The sequence below is a fragment of the Lissotriton helveticus genome, chromosome 11 (genome assembly GCF_964261635.1).
Source record: "Lissotriton helveticus chromosome 11, aLisHel1.1, whole genome shotgun sequence".
Classification (NCBI taxonomy): domain Eukaryota; kingdom Metazoa; phylum Chordata; class Amphibia; order Caudata; family Salamandridae; genus Lissotriton; species Lissotriton helveticus.
Window position 1 is genome coordinate 791,091,001 of NC_136072.1, and position 7,325 is coordinate 791,098,325.

The window sequence follows — 7,325 nt, forward strand, 5'->3', positions numbered from 1 at the left end:
GCTCAGCCAACTGGTGCAAGTAGCAGCGCTCCCGCGCGGCTGTCTGAGAATAAGTGGCTCAGGGGAGAAATGGCCAGCGCACAACACGAAGTCGAAGAATAAATAAAAGCGGCAAGGAAAAGTCACGTAACGCGTAATGGCACAGGGAAGGCGTTACCATGACTCATAGTGCAGCGGAACCTCCAGGAGTCTTTGAGGAGCAGAAGAACAGTCCTCCGACGTCTGCTGGGCTCCGTACTATACTTCAGAATCAGAAGCACCGATTCGGCGGTGCTTCACACATTTAAGCGTAGTCCCCCGGAAGTGCTAGTGAGGCGGAGGACTAGACCGGGACACCACTTCCGGGCGGAAGTGAGTATTCCCGACGCCTGCATGTGTTCTGTGGCGCCTGGAACGGCGGAAAGCCGCCACATGAGATCCTAGGAGCATGTATTGACATTTCACCTATTTCTCTTAACTTTTCACAACCCTGCGAGATCGTACTTAAAAAAAAACCTCTATACCTTTACTTTCATCGCAGGATTCATACCATAGAGGCCTCCTGTCAAAATCTAGGGGGACAGAATGCCCTCTCTTGCCCCCTTATATAGTTTTTTTGCCTAATTTCCACAACTCCTACAAGTTTTCACTGTAAACAGTAATGGAGGTCATTTCATTTCAAATTTCCAACTGCCAGCCAATCAGAGAGATTGCTGCTGTGGGACTCGCTAGAGTCTTTCGCTCCCGCTGGAGTGTGAAGGCTCATGGAAAAACGTGTCTCTCAACAAATCATGAGGCTGCTTGGGTTGCACTTGGAGGGATTAAAAAAGTAGGCATATCTGGACAGTAGGTCACAGAATGTAAAAAATAAAACCCTCCGGTTGTCCAAGGGAGCTTTTTTTTCTGTCACCTATTTTGGTGAGGTGGGACCGGCACTAATACCATGGTACCAAATAACCTGATTAGTGGGCTGCAACTCAGAAGCAAATGTTGCCTTTACAGGACTAGGGGACTTGATCCTAATGTCATGAAAATGTTTTTAAAATAGGATATAAGGGGGAGAGGTAGGGACACTCTCACACCCAGACACTTGTGGGGTGGAGGTCCTAGAGGACAACCCCCACACCCCCCCACCCCTGGGGCTAAGGCCAAAAAAATTCATGCCATGAGTACTGTGGTTCTCCACTGGGAACGGGTGCTGTTCTGTGAGGTACTGCAATACTACCACAGGATGAAGCTTAATAGGTGGGTACAAATGTAGGTTGTGCAGGGCATAGCCAGAGCCAGGGTCCTACGTCCAACCCCCTGCTGTATTGTTATAGCCAATGGCCATATGCTATCACAAACCAGTTACAATTATTTAACACAATGGGGCATGCCATAAAAGCAATATTTGGTAGCACAATGAGAGCTCATATAGATATGGAGAAACAAAATGAGGCCTCGCGCTATTTCATGTAATTTGTATGATTACCACTGAAATTCTATAAAAACCCTGTTGGGATGGAAAAGTCCTCTGCGTGGTAATAGACTGCATCTCGGCACTGAGTACCCAACTGTACAGATGTCTTGATCCCAAATGCTGATTTCTATTGAGATGGGCAAACACGTATCATGAATGTGTGCCATGACAATGGCCTCTCTCAAAGATTGCAGTCTCGGTGGACCGGGAGTGACGCCCAAAGCATTACCCTAATAGTGGTGGAAGGCTACCGCCTTCACCAGGGGTTAAGCAGGACATTTGCGGTGGTGGTAGTATACCGTGTAGTGATCAGTAGTAGTGAATCGGTCCTTTTTAACCTGTGTCATGGAAGTGAGGCCTACAGGCTCACTCCCTTTTAAAGTTCCACTGCTGCATGCTTCACTCACACTTGGTCTACATCAGAATGATGTGAAGTGCTACGCAGCGCAGAGGTGGTGTGCCTGAGAAAGGTACAATACAGGGATACTGCAGTACTGAGCAGTGTGTTCATGGTGAGTGCATGCACTGGAGATATATGTGCCTGTGAGTGGTAAAGTAGCTGAAGGACGTTGCACAGTGCAGTGCGTGCAGGATAAATGCATGTACTGGTTGTATGTGTACCTGTGAGTAGTACAGTACATTAAGGATACAGTGCGTGTTAAATACAAGTGCTTGAAGTAAGTGGACCTATGAGTGGTACAGTACCTGAAGGATGTAGTGATGTGCATTATGTGCAGGATAAATACATGTGCTGGGGTGCTGGGTGTATGTGTACCTGTAAGTGATACAGTACATGAAGGGTACCATTCATGTATGATAAGTGCATATGCTGAGTATATGTGTACCCTTGAGTGGTACAATACATACATGAAGTATGCAGTGTGTCATGTTACATATATTTGATGGATGTATATATGCCTATGAGTGGTACAGTTCTGGGAGGATACAGTGCTCGGCAGGGCATGAGTGTTAAATGCAAGTGATGGATGTATGTGTGCCTATGAGTGATACAGTACCTGAAGGATGTAGAGCTGTGCATTATGTGCAGGATAAATACACATGTTGGGTGTATGTGTACCTGTAAGTGGTACAGTACATGAAGGTTACCGTTCATGCATGATAAGTGCACATCCCGAGTGTATGTGTACCTCTGAGTGGTACAATACGTACATAAAGTATGCAGTGTGTCATGTTACATTCATATGCTGGATGTATATGTGGCTAAGAGTGGTACAGTTCTTGGTGGATACAATGCTGGGCAGTGCATGCGAGTTAAATGCTAGTGCTGGATGTATGTGTGCCTAGGAATGGTACACTACATGGAGGATACTGTACTGTGCTGTATGAATACACTGGGAGTATTGTGCCTTTGAATGGTACATTGCATGGAGAGCCCTGGGTTCAATTTTGGGATACCCAGGTCTGCATAGAGAAAGCATGGAGAGGAGGGAGAAAGATCCTCTAGACAGATTTGTGTATTGCTGCATTCCTGTAACCTGGGTGACGCATGCACTGGGGAGCGGATGATCAGGCCTCCCCTGTACATTTCAGAGGGTACTCTTTCACATATCACTGTGGCTGACATCCATGTGTGAATGCTAGTAACTACTATGGCCTATGTTATGGAACTATCAGCTCCGGAGACACTCTTGCTGTGACAGACTTCTTTTCAAGTGGAAGAGGGAGCAGAAGAGTAGGAAATTCAAAAGAGGCAGAACCCCAACATTAAACATCAAAGACTCATATCAATAATAACCGGGGGATATCTGGAAATGGACTATAAGAAGGGGAGTTTGAGAACTCAAAAATTGTCATCTGCGAAGGAGTTATGGCAGCTGTGTGAGGACAGCAAGCTCAGAAAAATCTTTGCCTGAGACAATGTCAGAGGGTCAAGGCCATCTAGGCTCCCAGTTGGGTGAGGGAACTTCACCCAGGCAATCCAAGATCATCTGCCCTGGAGACTGGAGCACCAGTGCCTGCTTGTTTTCCAAGACCAGTGTGCCCTGTCTGGAAGAGCAGAGCATTGGAGGGAGAGAGGTTTAGTGGAAAGTCCTGTTAGGAGGAGTCCCTGGGCGAGGTGGGAAGAAACACCTCCTGCACACATTGAGCTGTTGCTTTTGTGCTAGACAGAGTTGGCGCCCCCAATATCCCAGGACAGGGCCACTGTAAAAATAGCAGTGAAAGACCATAAGGTAAGGTGCAAAGTCTTGTGTGGTAGACGTGTGGCAACCTCGTATGCCAGGAGAGGTCGTCATAGTAAAGACTGTCTTGTGGTAATGGCTGAAGCCTTTTGTGGTAGCAGTTCAGCAACCCTCAATCAATCGAGGGATTGTAAGCGTGCTACTTGCCCGTGAGGGTCTCAAGGCGCTGGGGGGGAGGTGGGGGGTTTGCAGATCTGCTTAGCCGAAGTGCCAGGTCTTGAGGGTTTTTCTGAAAGTGTTCAGGGAGGGGGTATGCATGATGTCTGCCGGTAGCTCGTTCCATGTTTTGGCTGCAATGTGGGAGAAGGATCTTCTGCCTGCTCTGGCTCTGAGGATGTGCGGGGTTTCGGCCAGCGCTGGGTTGACGGATCAGAGTTTTCTTTTGGGTACATGGAAGTTGATTCTGTCATTGAGGTATTTTGGGCCGTAGTTGTGTAGGCATTTGTAGACTTGGGTGAGGATCTTGGACGTGACACTTTTCTCCACGGGGAGCCAATGGAGTCTACGTAGGTGTTGGCTGGTGTGTTCATGCCGGAGGAGGCCTGAGAGCCAGTCTGGTGGCGGCATTCTGTATTGTTTGTAGTCTGTAGAGTAGGGATTTGTTGATGCCGGCGTAGAGGGTGTTTCCATAGTCTGCCGGGGTGGTTCTGTGGGAAAGACTGCGGTGTGGTATGTGCAGAAGCCTTGTGCAGTACAAAAGGGGGTGGTGATGGACGGAGCATCTGAACCAATCAAACACTCACACCCAGTCAAGAGATCTGGGTTTAATCCAGCACCGTTCTTTAGCCCACTCTGCCACCCCAGTTCAGGCATGGCCATATGCAAATCAGTCTGACCCTGTGCCTCATGGGAACAGTCCAGCCCGAACTGCCAAGCCATGCCTTCCCTGGAGCTTCCTAGGACCGGTATCTGGCATTACAGCCGTCTTGTGCAGTAGCGTTCGGTGACTCCGGATGCCAGCATGGGATGCCGTTGAGAACCGTACCTTATTGATTGAGCTGGGGCCCATGAACAGTGAGTTGCAGTAACCCCGTATGTTGGAGGAGCAAGAAGGACTGTGAATTGGTTTTCCTTTGTGCATGAGCCGTGAGGACGACCCATATATTGTTCATAATTTGTCAAAACAGTATCGCCTGCCTATATCCATTCTACCGAGTTTTACTCACTCAAGATGAAGAAAACTGTACATTTCTATTTTATATATGCCCTGTGCTGGACTAATACTATCCTATTACATTCATCATTTACCTCCTAATTTCTGTGCAACTCAAAATGAATAAGAGCCAGTTAAAGGAAATATGTGGAAAGAACCGTGGTTTTTAATTGTCATATACTTATTTTAGGACGGATCATGTTTATATAATAAAATGTGAATCAAGTTGCAGAATAGTAAGGCAACATTCCATGTTGCTACGCGCAAAGTAAGCGGAGCTTATGACAGGACAGTTTTGTGCACGTTGATATAGGACCACCAAATATACATGAATTAAATTGCAGAATTGTGAGGCAAGATTTTGATGGTACTGCGCACTAACAATGGAAGGGCAGGGTCATTAACGATTGGTTAATCAAAACACGGGTGACGCTCAGTACCCGGTAACGAAATAGAGAGGAAGCTTGAAGCATTTTCGAGATAACGGGAAATGCGCAATGTGGATTGGTTTAGGGTATGCGATTGTGATTGGTTATAATAAATAGCGGACCAGAGAGGGAACATACGGTACGAAAGGTTGACTTGAAATTTCAACCTTTCATTGGTGGAAAGAATATTGGCACAAGTGTGCTAATGACTGTTTCTTAAGGTAGGAACCGAGGGGAGCGGAATATCGGCAGGATTTATTGGGCCGCGCCGAAGGAGAACATACTACTCAAGTAGAAATATGGTGAGTGATTGTTGGGCATCCTGAATGTTACAAGGGAGAACTGGAGAATAGTATAGTGAGTAATTTGGTGATTTATATATCTTTTTATCACATCAAAGACATTAAGAACAGGTGGAGAAAGTAACTATTAAAAACAGGGGCAGAAATAGAGATTCCAATCGAAGGGGTGAGTTATGTAATTAACACGGCAATATATAGCAGTCGACTCAATAGATAATTAAAGGGCAGATGTATCAACATCCAGATTTGCGAATCTTAAATAGCAATTTTTTAGAAATCGCTATTTGAGATTTGCAAATTGGTATGTATGTAGAAAATCAATTTTTTTTGCGATTTCTTAAAATTCCTTAATTGTGATTAGCAAATTGCGAATCGAAATTAAGGAATAATTTCCCATTCATTTCTATGGGCCAGGAGGACCTTAGGAATGAATGTGAAGCTATTCTCAATTTGCGATTCGCAATTTGAGAATCGCAAATTGAGAATAATTTCAAGGGTGCAAGGGTGTCATAAGGACACCCTGATGCACCCCTGAAATTCACATGTGTGTGCATATGGTGCACACACGCCACATGGCACCTTCACAAATGCAAAAAAGTGCTTTTGTGAAAGAAATCGCAAATTACCACCAACTTCAAGTTGGTGGTTATTTGCGATTTCTTAATGAGAAATCGCACAACTTGGGTGCTTCATTCATTGCATTTAAGGAATCGCAAAATTTGCGATTCCTTAAATGCAATCAAATTTGCTACATACATACCATTTCGCGAATTTCGGCGTTTGCGAACCCATTTGAGCTTTATACATATGGCCCATAGTGCCTTATCTCTGAAATATGTTGGTTCTCTTTTGTAGAACAATTACATGAAGATTAAGGACAGTGAACGGAATCAAGCCCACACAAACAAGTGGGTATATTAGGCGAGTTGCTTTTTGCAAGATACTTTAGAGATGAAACACAGAAATATACCGGGTGTTATTTTAAAATGATGAACTCCCGTGAACGGAGAGGGAATTCAAAGCGCCAAATGTTTGGCGCATAAATAATTAGACCATAACTCTTTTTAATAGGACATAGTAATGCTCTTTCTTTATTATACTCAGATATTTTCAGCATAAAAGCGAACAACTACGATGAAATAAACAGGAAATATCAAAGATTGATCAGCGCAGTATGAAAGGTGAGAACTTTTTGGACAATAAGATGGAATTAAATAGGAGCCTGGGCCAATTTAGACAGTCATATTATATTCTTTTAATTGCAGATTATTTACTGGCAATCAATAGCCAATACTAGGAGTAACAAGACTAAAGTGAGCCATAAGAAGTGGAGATCAAGGTTTATCAATATAGCACGTGTCTTCTATAAATTAGAGGTATGTGGTTAATGAGATTTCTTTATTTTAAAATAATACATTGATCAGGTCGTTTCTTATTAATTTTGGGTTGCACAGAAATTAGGAGGTAGATGATGGATGTAAATAGGATAGTATTAGTGTAGCACAGGGCATATATAAAATAGAAATGTACAGTTTTCTTCATCTTGAGTGAGTAAAACTCAGTAGAATGGATATAGGCAGGTGATACTGTTTTGACAATTTATGAACAATTATGGGTCTATTGAGGATCATTTATTGTAAATATGAAGACTTAATGAGGATAGCTTTTTGTTGATATATCTTTTGTTATTTGTTTTATAATTTCAGCCCTGATGATGTTCCTTGAGGACGAATCGCGTCGGCTGATATAATATGTGGAGTCTGATTTAAACAATGGAATACAGCACAGCTATTTGAAATA